Source organism: Arachis ipaensis, chromosome B08 (genome assembly GCF_000816755.2).
Source record: "Arachis ipaensis cultivar K30076 chromosome B08, Araip1.1, whole genome shotgun sequence".
In the NCBI taxonomy this organism is placed as follows: domain Eukaryota; kingdom Viridiplantae; phylum Streptophyta; class Magnoliopsida; order Fabales; family Fabaceae; genus Arachis; species Arachis ipaensis.
The window spans coordinates 125792039-125803749 of NC_029792.2; positions in this window are offsets into that span (position 1 = coordinate 125792039).

Consider the following 11711-nt stretch of genomic DNA (forward strand, 5'->3'; position numbering starts at 1 on the left):
TACTATCTTCCACAAAAGTTAAAATCTCTCACAGTTTGAATCTTTCTTGCTGCCTAAATCTCCTTCGGTCTTTGCATTCTCTGTCTAGTCTGTCTAGTCTGAGCATACTTTATTTAGCGGGGTTCTCACATCTCAAGAGTCACGATCTTACAATCTTGGCAACCTAGCGTCTTTGACGGATTTGGATTTATCAGAAAACAATTTTTTAAGGATTCCAATAAATATCCATGAACTCCCGAGGCTTAGACGTTTGAATCTAGACTACTGCCCTAATCTTAAGGTTTTACCAGAGATTCCGTCAAGATTTCACAATCTTGTGCAATATAACTCTTGATTGTGAAATCTTGACGGAAGTTCTGGTAAAACCTTTAGCTTAGGGCAGTAGTCTAGATTCAGACGTCTAGGCCTCGGGACTTCATGGATATTTATTGGAACCCTTACAAAATAGTTTTCTAATAAATCCAAATCCGTCAAAGACGCTAAGTTGCAAAGATTGTAAGACCGTGACTCTTGAGATGTGAGAAAACACCCTGCTAAATAAAGTGTGCTCAATGATGTCAGACTAGACAGATAATGCAAAGACTGAAGGAGATTTGGGCAGTAAGAAAGATTCAAAATTGTGAGGGATTTTAACTTTTGAATGCTGTCTGGAAGGTGAGTAAGCCTTGTGATATCAAAGGTGTGTTTATTGTGTTCATGTATAATGGATTTTTCATGTTTTCAATACATATTTTATATTTCAACATGTATTTTATATTAGTGACTAATTTTAATATATTCCTAGAATGGTTATTTCATTATATACAAGAATATTGAAATTCTTAAGTCTCGTGCAAATAGAAAACATAAGGATCCTCCATTATTTAGGGTCAATTTTGACACACACAAAAAAGAACATGTAAAAGAAACAAAAACAAAGGAGCCAACCCTCACATTTAGGATCTGAGTTTACTTATTACTTGCTCTCAGAAAAGTATAAAGGGTTAAATACTGTAACAATGTAGAATCATGGAACTATAAATAAACCAATACTCTCGCATAATGTTATTCAAACCAAATTATATCCAACTGTCTTAGTTTTGTAAGCCACTTATGTGTATCTTGATATATACATGGTTTAGATGGTGTTTCCAAATCACCATCATCTACATTTGATGATGACTCTACATTATCAACTCTTTTACCCTTCTCAACAAGGCTGTCATCCTGTCGGCTTCGATGTTGTCTCACTTTCAGGGACAGAAGCCGAGAAACCTCGTGAAGTCCACCCATTTTTCCAGTGCACGAGCAATAATGTACCGACCTGCAGCAAATTCCATAAATAACTCATTTTTCAAGGTTGTGTCGATTTTCACCTTGTTTGGTAGGTCGGGTATCGGACGGATCGGATTAATATTCTGGTTGATGATGAGATGGGGGCTCGCCTAGTCGTAAGCTGCCGGGAAGGAATGGACGATGTTCCGAGCACTTCGTGTGAGGGGGGTGTCACCTGCAAAGACACTCCGACGCTCTAGTCAGCAATGAATGCAGGTGAAAAAAGGATGGTGGTATGTGACGTACCTTGGAGGAAGGGTAGGACCTTCTCCATATATACCGTGTTAGAGGTGGGCCCATCAAGGACAGGCCCACCTTCCTTGATACTTCCTTCTCACAGCTATAGCGTAGCTGTCAGGGACGCGTGTCCGGGTTGGCGACTGACCCCATCGCACCTGACCGTTCGGGTCGGGTGGTGCTCAGGTCGGGCCGGCCCGCTAGTGGTTTGGGTCAGGCCGTAACAGTGCCCCCAACGTGCCAGCAATGATCGTGAAGGTGGTTGGTGGCGCGCTATCTCTTATTCCGTGTGTTGTCGCCAGGTCGGCCGCCCGTGGAGGGGACGTGCCTCTTGCGCGCGTGTCTGTTTGTTGCTGAGGTGACCGTTCGTCGCCTCGTTCCTCGTGCGGAGCATTAAATGCTCATAATGGGTTGGAAAATCCTGTGCGCAAAGACCATTTTTCCCCCAGGCTTTTCGCGCTTCTTGAGTGGCAGTTTTAAACAGTTTTGCATTTGTTTTCCTCTCCCACTCTTACTTCTCCTATCTTCATCTTCTTCACTCCCAAATATCCCAAAGCATTGTTCCTGCATCCTTGTGCATCTCTTTTTCTTTCAAGTTTTCGCAACCAACCCAGGTAAACATCGATCCCTTCTCTTTTCTGCTTCAAGGTTCTCTTATCCTAATTATTGGATTTTCTGCGTGTTTGCTGTTTGTGCTTGCTGCTTGTTTGATTTGTATGCTAGATGGTCTTAGTGTTGAATAGGTGCGTTAGGGGGTTACCATTCTAGGGTGTCATCTTTCTTTACTTGGATTGTGCTTTAGCCATTCTTGCTTTTAGTCATTTGGATAGGTTAAGTGTAGTTTCTGGGTTTTTCCGAGCTCCCGACCTGGTAGACTAACCGAGTGGTAACCCCACTGTAGGTATGCCTCGCGTCGTCTCACGGACTTCTACCTTCGCCGCGAGCTACGATCCTTATGCTTGGGTCGTTTCCGACTTAAAAGACTCTCCTAATCAAATGGGTCTGGAGGAGCTAACGGAGTTCCGCCAAGGCAAGTACTTGTGCGGGGGGACAGACGAGGAAGCCAATTACGATGTCTTCGTTCCTGCCCCCAGTGAACGGCTATACGAGATTAATTTTCACTCCCCCCGGGTTTCCGAATGGATCTGGTTTTACAAAGGCATGTTCACCCAGGTGGGGTTCGCATTCCATTTTCCGCGTTTCAAATGGAGCTCCTTGGCCGAATATCCGTGTCACCGTCGCAGCTGCATCCAAACAGTTGGGCTTTCATCCGCTGTTTCGAGATGGTGTGTGAATACCTGGAGCTGCCGGTGTCTTTCAATGTCTTCCTCTTTTTCTTCAACCTCACGAACCCTTCAAAGGAGGGGAAAGCGAGAAAATGGTTCATGTTCTTCCGCTCTACCCAGGGGCGGAGGATCTTTGGTTTGTTCGAGGACTCTTACCATGGGTTTAAAGATAAATACTTTAAGGTGCGTCCGGTCAAGGGTCGTCACCCCTTTTGGTTGTCGTTAGAAGGGGAGCGCCTCATTCCGACGTACTGGAGCTTTGGGACAGGGTCTAACACATTCATTAAGGTGTCTTATAAGGGGCTGTCCGCTATGGACAAAAAGGTTGCCGACGTACTGTTGGCGGTTTTTGGGAAGAATCACGTGAACCCCCACCTTTTGATGGGTGACCGGGAGGTCGCCAGGAATTATATTTGTGAGCTGTTTTACCTTGTTTTTTATTGTTCTTTTGCATTGCTACTGCTTCACTTGATTGTGCCGGTTTCACGACTGACTTGTTTACTTGCTTGTTGCACAAGGCTTACTATCTTCCAGACAGCATTCAAAAGTTAAAATCTCTCACAGTTTGAATCTTTCTTGCTGCCTAAATCTCCTTCGGTCTTTGCATTCTCTGTCTAGTCTGACATCATTGAGCATACTTTATTTAGCGGGGTTCTCACATCTCAAGAGTCACGATCTTACAATCTTGGCAACCTAGCGTCTTTGACGGATTTGGATTTATCAGAAAACAATTTTTTAAGGATTCCAATAAATATCCATGAACTCCCGAGGCTTAGACGTTTGAATCTAGACTACTGCCCTAATCTTAAGGTTTTACCAGAGATTCCGTCAAGATTTCACAATCTTGTGCAATATAACTCTTGATTGTGAAATCTTGACGGAAGTTCTGGTAAAACCTTTAGCTTAGGGCAGTAGTCTAGATTCAGACGTCTAGGCCTCGGGACTTCATGGATATTTATTGGAACCCTTACAAAATAGTTTTCTAATAAATCCAAATCCGTCAAAGACGCTAAGTTGCAAAGATTGTAAGACCGTGACTCTTGAGATGTGAGAAAACACCCTGCTAAATAAAGTGTGCTCAATGATGTCAGACTAGACAGATAATGCAAAGACTGAAGGAGATTTGGGCAGTAAGAAAGATTCAAAATTGTGAGGGATTTTAACTTTTGAATGCTGTCTGGAAGGTGAGTAAGCCTTGTGATATCAAAGGTGTGTTTATTGTGTTCATGTATAATGGATTTTTCATGTTTTCAATACATATTTTATATTTCAACATGTATTTTATATTAGTGACTAATTTTAATATATTCCTAGAATGGTTATTTCATTATATACAAGAATATTGAAATTCTTAAGTCTCGTGCAAATAGAAAACATAAGGATCCTCCATTATTTAGGGTCAATTTTGACACACACAAAAAAGAACATGTAAAAGAAACAAAAACAAAGGAGCCAACCCTCACATTTAGGATCTGAGTTTACTTATTACTTGCTCTCAGAAAAGTATAAAGGGTTAAATACTGTAACAATGTAGAATCATGGAACTATAAATAAACCAATACTCTCGCATAATGTTATTCAAACCAAATTATATCCAACTGTCTTAGTTTTGTAAGCCACTTATGTGTATCTTGATATATACATGGTTTAGATGGTGTTTCCAAATCACCATCATCTACATTTGATGATGACTCTACATTATCAACTCTTTTACCCTTCTCAACAAGGCTGTCATCCTGTCGGCTTCGATGTTGTCTCACTTTCAGGGACAGAAGCCGAGAAACCTCGTGAAGTCCACCCATTTTTCCAGTGCACGAGCAATAATGTACCGACCTGCAGCAAATTCCATAAATAACTCATTTTTCAAGGTTGTGTCGATTTTCACCTTGTTTGGTAGGTCGGGTATCGGACGGATCGGATTAATATTCTGGTTGATGATGAGATGGGGGCTCGCCTAGTCGTAAGCTGCCGGGAAGGAATGGACGATGTTCCGAGCACTTCGTGTGAGGGGGGTGTCACCTGCAAAGACACTCCGACGCTCTAGTCAGCAATGAATGCAGGTGAAAAAAGGATGGTGGTATGTGACGTACCTTGGAGGAAGGGTAGGACCTTCTCCATATATACCGTGTTAGAGGTGGGCCCATCAAGGACAGGCCCACCTTCCTTGATACTTCCTTCTCACAGCTATAGCGTAGCTGTCAGGGACGCGTGTCCGGGTTGGCGACTGACCCCATCGCACCTGACCGTTCGGGTCGGGTGGTGCTCAGGTCGGGCCGGCCCGCTAGTGGTTTGGGTCAGGCCGTAACAGTGCCCCCAACGTGCCAGCAATGATCGTGAAGGTGGTTGGTGGCGCGCTATCTCTTATTCCGTGTGTTGTCGCCAGGTCGGCCGCCCGTGGAGGGGACGTGCCTCTTGCGCGCGTGTCTGTTTGTTGCTGAGGTGACCGTTCGTCGCCTCGTTCCTCGTGCGGAGCATTAAATGCTCATAATGGGTTGGAAAATCCTGTGCGCAAAGACCATTTTTCCCCCAGGCTTTTCGCGCTTCTTGAGTGGCAGTTTTAAACAGTTTTGCATTTGTTTTCCTCTCCCACTCTTACTTCTCCTATCTTCATCTTCTTCACTCCCAAATATCCCAAAGCATTGTTCCTGCATCCTTGTGCATCTCTTTTTCTTTCAAGTTTTCGCAACCAACCCAGGTAAACATCGATCCCTTCTCTTTTCTGCTTCAAGGTTCTCTTATCCTAATTATTGGATTTTCTGCGTGTTTGCTGTTTGTGCTTGCTGCTTGTTTGATTTGTATGCTAGATGGTCTTAGTGTTGAATAGGTGCGTTAGGGGGTTACCATTCTAGGGTGTCATCTTTCTTTACTTGGATTGTGCTTTAGCCATTCTTGCTTTTAGTCATTTGGATAGGTTAAGTGTAGTTTCTGGGTTTTTCCGAGCTCCCGACCTGGTAGACTAACCGAGTGGTAACCCCACTGTAGGTATGCCTCGCGTCGTCTCACGGACTTCTACCTTCGCCGCGAGCTACGATCCTTATGCTTGGGTCGTTTCCGACTTAAAAGACTCTCCTAATCAAATGGGTCTGGAGGAGCTAACGGAGTTCCGCCAAGGCAAGTACTTGTGCGGGGGGACAGACGAGGAAGCCAATTACGATGTCTTCGTTCCTGCCCCCAGTGAACGGCTATACGAGATTAATTTTCACTCCCCCCGGGTTTCCGAATGGATCTGGTTTTACAAAGGCATGTTCACCCAGGTGGGGTTCGCATTCCATTTTCCGCGTTTCAAATGGAGCTCCTTGGCCGAATATCCGTGTCACCGTCGCAGCTGCATCCAAACAGTTGGGCTTTCATCCGCTGTTTCGAGATGGTGTGTGAATACCTGGAGCTGCCGGTGTCTTTCAATGTCTTCCTCTTTTTCTTCAACCTCACGAACCCTTCAAAGGAGGGGAAAGCGAGAAAATGGTTCATGTTCTTCCGCTCTACCCAGGGGCGGAGGATCTTTGGTTTGTTCGAGGACTCTTACCATGGGTTTAAAGATAAATACTTTAAGGTGCGTCCGGTCAAGGGTCGTCACCCCTTTTGGTTGTCGTTAGAAGGGGAGCGCCTCATTCCGACGTACTGGAGCTTTGGGACAGGGTCTAACACATTCATTAAGGTGTCTTATAAGGGGCTGTCCGCTATGGACAAAAAGGTTGCCGACGTACTGTTGGCGGTTTTTGGGAAGAATCACGTGAACCCCCACCTTTTGATGGGTGACCGGGAGGTCGCCAGGAATTATATTTGTGAGCTGTTTTACCTTGTTTTTTATTGTTCTTTTGCATTGCTACTGCTTCACTTGATTGTGCCGGTTTCACGACTGACTTGTTTACTTGCTTGTTGTAGTGGAGATGTCTGCTTCGGTGACAGGGCTTGAGGGTTTGTTCAAGACCTTCTTGGCAGACAGTGACGAGGAGAAAGCCGATGAGAAGGTTGACGGGAAGCCGGAGGGCCATTCTGAGAACAAGGATCAGGCGCCGCCGTCTCCTCGGGATACCGAGATGACGGAGAAGAATTCGGACGGGGCGCACATTTCTCCCATTCGCGAGGAAGCGGCCGGCCCCGAGCACTCGTCCTCTGCTCAACAAGAAGATGACGATTTGAAGCTTAACCCCACCCCCAAAAGGCAGAGGGCTTCCTCCAGCCCCGAGGGGGTTCTCACCATGATGGAGCGGAACTTTGATGCCGGGACCTTCATAGATTCGCAGCTGCTTCCCGGCACAGAGGATCATTTCCTTAGCACCGAGCTTTCGGGGCAGGCGAGGTGGATGTACCGTACCCTTCTCCGCGGTGCCGCGATAGATCGGAAGGCTGAATTCGAGTTGTCGGGGATGCAGTCGCTGCGCAGGAAGCTCGAGTCTGCTGTCCAGGCCATCAACGAATTCAAAACTCAAGTTGAAACTCTTCAGGAGCAATTGTCTGAGACGGGGAAGAAACTGAAAATTGCTGAGGAGAAGGCCGCGTCTGCCGATGAGAAGTTGAAGACCTCCGATGAGACCGTTTCCCGTTTAACCGAGCGGGAGATGACTCTGGAGATCCAACTTAATGCCACACAAGGTCGGGTGGTGGCCTTGGAGGAAGAGCGCAACGTGGCCGTCTCGTCGGCTAAGGCCATTGAAGCTGAGGCAGGGGAGGTTCATGACTGAGGAGGCCCTTAAGGCCCAGGTGAAGATCGTGGCTCCCGACTTTGACACATCAGCGATTGGAGTTTTCAAAGTTTTCAAGAATGGCAAGATTATTGACATGCCGAAGAAATGAGCTCTTGTTCCTTGTGTTTTTGTATGGATTTTTGGTTTTTGTTGTAGAACTTTGTTTATATTGTTATACTTTAAAAGTCGCTTGGTCGGCTTATTGTTATCGTCGTCTTTGCCTCTGGTAGCGTTTTCGCTTTGTCGTGTTACCGTTTTGTTGGTGTGAGCTTTGCGCTCGTGTTTGTTTACCATTGTGTTGGTAGTTCGGTGAAGCCAGGTCGTGGTCTCTTGCTATCGTTGTAGCCGTTTGTAATGGCTTTGGTTTAGGTGGCCCCTGGGGTGATCAGTCCCGGGATGCCGTATCGTGGTTCCGTTTAACGCGTCGTGGAAGTTGTTGTCGCGTGGTGCGTAAGTAGGAAAAGAGAACAAATAGGAGTAAAATTGGTAAAAATGACAAGTAAACATTAACCGGAAATTAAATAAGTCTGTTACCATGGTAGATACAAAGGTAAGTGATTAAGTTCGTTAGGTCGCCTGGCCGGCCTGCTTGATCTAGGGGTAAAACCTTCTCAGGTTACCCGTATTCCAAGTCCTCGGGACCTCCCTTCCATCGAGCCTCTCCAATTTGTAGGCGCCCTGAGAACAAGGATCAGGCGCCGCCGTCTCCTCGGGATACCGAGATGACGGAGAAGAATTCGGACGGGGCGCACATTTCTCCCATTCGCGAGGAAGCGGCCGGCCCCGAGCACTCGTCCTCTGCTCAACAAGAAGATGACGATTTGAAGCTTAACCCCACCCCCAAAAGGCAGAGGGCTTCCTCCAGCCCAGAGGGGGTTCTCATCGTAATGGAGCGGAACTTTGATGCCGGGACCTTCATAGATTCGCAGCTGCTTCTCGGCACAGAGGATCATTTCCTTAGCACCGAGCTTATGGGGCAGGCGAGGTGGATGTACCGTACCCTTCTCCGCGGTGCCGCGATAGATCGGAAGGCTGAATTCGAGTTGTCGGGGATGCAGTCGCTGCGCAGGAAGCTCGAGTCTGCTGTCCAGGCCATCAACGAATTCAAAACTCAAGTTGAAACTCTTCAGGAGCAATTGTCTGAGACGGGGAAGAAACTGAAAATTGCTGAGGAGAAGGCCGCGTCTGCCGATGAGAAGTTGAAGACCTCCGATGAGACCGTTTCCCGTTTAACCGAGCGGGAGATGATTCTGGAGAGCCAACTTAATGCCGCGCAAGGTCGGGTGGTGGCCTTGGAGGAAGAGTGTGACGTGGCCGTCTCGTCGGCTAAGGCTGCTGAAGCTGAGGTTGAGGAGCTTAAGAAGAAACATAAGGCGACTAGGGAGCAGGGGAGGAACGCGATCTTCATGACTGAGGAGGCCCTTAAGGCCCAGGTGAAGATCGTGGCTCCCGACTTTGACACATCAGCGATTGGAGTTTTCAAGACGATCAAGGATGGCAAGATTATTGACATGCCGAAGAAATGAGCTCTTGTTCCTTGTGTTTTTGTATGGATTTTTGGTTTTTGTTGTAGAACTTTGTTTATATTGTTATACTTTAAAAGTCGCTTGGTCGGCTTATTGTTATCGTCGTCTTTGCCTCTGGTAGCGTTTTCGCTTTGTCGTGTTACCGTTTTGTTGGTGTGAGCTTTGCGCTCGTGTTTGTTTACCATTGTGTTGGTAGTTCGGTGAAGCCAGGTCGTGGTCTCTTGCTATCGTTGTAGCCGTTTGTAATGGCTTTGGTTTAGGTGGCCCCTGGGGTGATCAGTCCCGGGATGCCGTATCGTGGTTCCGTTTAACGCGTCGTGGAAGTTGTTGTCGCGTGGTGCGTAAGTAGGAAAAGAGAACAAATAGGAGTAAAATTGGTAAAAATGACAAGTAAACATTAACCGGAAATTAAATAAGTCTGTTACCATGGTAGATACAAAGGTAAGTGATTAAGTTCGTTAGGTCGCCTGGCCGGCCTGCTTGATCTAGGGGTAAAACCTTCTCAGGTTACCCGTATTCCAAGTTCTCGGGACCTCCCTTCCATCGAGCCTCTCCAATTTGTAGGCGCCATTGCCAATCACTTCTCTGACCCTGTAGGGGCCTTCCCAGTTTGCCGCCAGTTTCCCTTCTCCCTGGGTTGGTAGGCCGATGTCATTGCGCCGACGAGGTCGTTTTGCTCGAAATCCCTCTTGAGAACTTTGGTGTTGTATCGCAGGGCGATTCTTTGCTTTAGTGCTACTTTTGACAGGTGGGCCTTCTCTCTGATCTCATCTACTAGGTCCTTCTCTACAACTTCTTCCACCCCCTTGAGAAGTAACCGTGGGCTCGGTTCGCCGATTTCTACGGGTATCATTGCGTCTACCCCGTATGTTAGGCGGTAGGACCAGAGGACTGAGGCAAGCTCGTCAGCCCATGCTCCTTTCTTGTTATCTAGCCGCTTTTTGAGGCACAGCAAGATGACCTTGTTTGCGGACTCAACTTGTCCGTTTGCCTGGGGGTGTTCTACCGAAGAGAATTTCTGTTTGATGCCCAAGCCGGCGAGGAATTCTACGAACTTCTTATCGGTAAATTGCGTCCCGTTGTCTGAGATGACGACCTCCAGGATGCCGAACCGAGTTATCACCTGCCTCCACATGAACTTTCTACAATTGGACGAGGAAATAATGGCTAGTGGCTCGGCCTCTATCCATTTGGTGTAATAGTCGACAGCGACTATGAGATATTTGACTTGACCTGGGCCAACTGGGAAAGGTCCTAAGAGGTCGACTCCCCATTGTGCAAAGGGCCGGGAGGACGTCATCAAGCTCAGTTCGGTGGCCGGTGCTCTGTGGAAGTTAGCGTTCTCTTGGCACTTAACGCATTTTCTCACGAACTCCTTGGAGTCCTCCATTATTGACGGCCAGTAGTATCCAGCTCGAATGAGCTCCTTGCTAGGGATTTGCCCCCGATGTGGTGACCACAGCATCCCTCGTGGACTTCTCTGAGCACGTAGTCCGTCTGGTCGGGGTGCAGGCACTTCAGGAAGGGTTGGCTGAGTCCCTTTTTGAACAATTGGCCTTGTATGTCTGTGTATTTGGCAGCCTCGCTTCTCAACGCTTTAGCTTCCTTCTCACCTACGGGGAGTTTGCCGTTCTGCAAAAAATCAGTGATGGAGTCCATCCAGGAGGGGCTTATTCTGGTCAGGTAGAGGGCAACTTCAGGTTCTTTTGAGATGCCTTGAATGAGGGATCAGTTGCCGGTTCCAGGTTTCGTACTCACTAGCTTGGATAGGAGGTATGCCCGTGTGTTCCTCTCCCTTGGAACGTGTTGGACCGTGACCTCTTCAAACTGTTTACTCAGTTCTTTGACCATCTCCAGGTACTTCTGTAGTAGCGAGTCTCTGGCTTGGTAGCTTCCATTTACTTGCGACGTGACGATCTGCGAGTCACTGCTTACTTCTAGCCTCGTGGCCCCGACTTCCCTGGCTAAGATCAAGCCACCCAGAAGTGCTTCATATTCTGCTTGGTTGTTTGATACGGGGAACTCGAACTTGACCGAATGTTCGTAGATGACCCCGGCTGGGCTTTCCAAGATGATCCTGGCGCCCCTGGACGTCTGGTTGGAGGCTCCGTCTACATGGAGCTTCCACCGTGTGCCCGTGTCCTCGGTTGGGTCTCCGATTACCTCCACCAGGAAGTCTGTCATTACTTGCGCCTTAATTGCATGTCGGGGCTCATACCTTAAATCGTACTAGGATAGCTCGATGGCCCAGGTCATCATCCTTCCTGCCAGGTCGGGTTTCTGGAGCACCTGACGAATTCCCTGGTCCGTTCTCACGACTACTTGATAACCTTGGAAGTATTGTCGTAGTCTGCGGGAAGAGGTCAGGAGCGCTAGTGCCAGTTTCTCCAACTTACTGTACTTGAGTTCTGCTCCCTGCAGCGACCTGCTCACAAAGTAGATCGGTTGTTGAACTTTCCCCTCTTCTCGTACCAAGACCGCCGCCAGCGCTTCCTCCGTTATAGCCAGGTATAGGAACCTTGGAAGGTAGTCTGCGGGAAGAGGTCAGGAGCGCTAGTGCCAGTTTCTCCAACTTACTGTACTTGAGTTCTGCTCCCTGCAGCGACCTGCTCACAAAGTAGATCGGTTGTTGAACTTTCCCCTCTTCTCGTACCAAGTACCAA